The sequence below is a fragment of the Frankliniella occidentalis genome, unplaced genomic scaffold (assembly GCF_000697945.3).
Source record: "Frankliniella occidentalis isolate FOCC.00 unplaced genomic scaffold, Focc_3.1 Scaffold8, whole genome shotgun sequence".
Lineage (NCBI taxonomy): Eukaryota > Metazoa > Arthropoda > Insecta > Thysanoptera > Thripidae > Frankliniella > Frankliniella occidentalis.
In genome coordinates, this window is record NW_026267138.1 from 3,110,366 (window position 1) to 3,111,605 (window position 1,240).

At 67.5% G+C, this 1,240-nt stretch overlaps 1 protein-coding gene across 4 annotated transcripts in view; it reads left to right on the top strand.

The window, feature by feature from the left end:
* The window catches only part of LOC113208484 (E3 ubiquitin-protein ligase HECTD1), a 35,128-nt gene that overhangs the window by 19,697 nt on the left and 14,191 nt on the right, over positions 1–1,240 (top strand). The window lies entirely within an intron of this gene.

Consider the following 1,240-nt stretch of genomic DNA (forward strand, 5'->3'; position numbering starts at 1 on the left):
CTGCTGCGGCGGTGCCCTTTGTGCTCCACTTGACCCCTGGATACGACGCGGTCGCAGCGGATTAGAAGTGCCCCCCCTCCCCCTTCCCCAGTGCAGTTTAGTGGCGTCACGGGTAGCCGCATAGCGAAGATGATGAAAAATTGTGCGGAGGTCTACACACTCGGCGCTGCCGGAACCTGTTCCTCTGCTGCTTTATTATGTCAGGAGGAACTCGCGCGCGCCGCCGGGGCGCGGCACAGCTGGGCGCCGCCGCACACACCTGCAGCTGCATGGGGGAGGGAGGAGGGGGGGGTCTGAAACTAGAAGAAAGTGACGCAGATACACGGCCAGCAGCGGCAGGTGCCCGCGTCCCCCGGCAGCTGCAGATGCAGAACACACGGTACGAGCGTACGCGGGCGCACGGCTTGCTTGGAGAGAGAGGGGGGGGGGCCTTTGTTTTGCAACGGCTCTGCCTGGTGCTGCTAGCGCGGGTGCTGGCGGCTGCTGGCGGGCTTGGGCCGAGCCGTTCGACTAGCCGACTTTGTGAGCTCCAGGTGGATTTATGGGCGGGCGCGCAGAGGGCCTAGGCCAGGTCGGGCCAGAGCCCGCCTCTTTACGAGCGTCGTGTTCGTCGCTGATACGCTACTGCTGCCCGCTGCGCTGCGTGGGCGGCCCGGCGCGGCGGGGCCCTCTTCGCCGCACACCGCGGCACACCCGCGACTCGGTCAAGGCTGGCGGCCGTGTGTGTTGGGGTTCTGGGGACACGCGCCGCACGCATGGGAGCGCCCCGTGTGTGTCGTCTAGCTTCTCTTGCTGCGGTGCAGCGCGCTGCAGTAGAGGCCGCGGCAGGCGGGGCCCGTTCTCGTTATTGGATCGGCGGATGCCCTGCCTATAGGCCATGCCCGCCCGTCTGCCGCCCGTCTGTCCGTCTATCTGCCCGTCAGTTGTCAGTGGAGAGCGGAGAGGCGGTGGAGCTGCCAGGAGGAGTGCAGGAGCAGGGGCCTGGTGTGTCAGGGTGGGGTCGCAAGCTTGTCAGCGGCGGGGCGGGGCTGGGCTGGCTGACCTGACGTCAAGGTTATTGGGTCGGATTGTGATGTGGGCCGCGCCACGCCGCGCCACCCCTCGGATACTTGCCTGCTTCCTTTCCGCTCTGCTGAAATGAAACGGTACCATCCTCGTTTTGCCCCGGCCGAGCCGCGCGTCGGGGCTGGCTGCCGCCGGGGCTGCCGCTTGCAGTCGACCGTGCCTGCCCGCCCCCTTC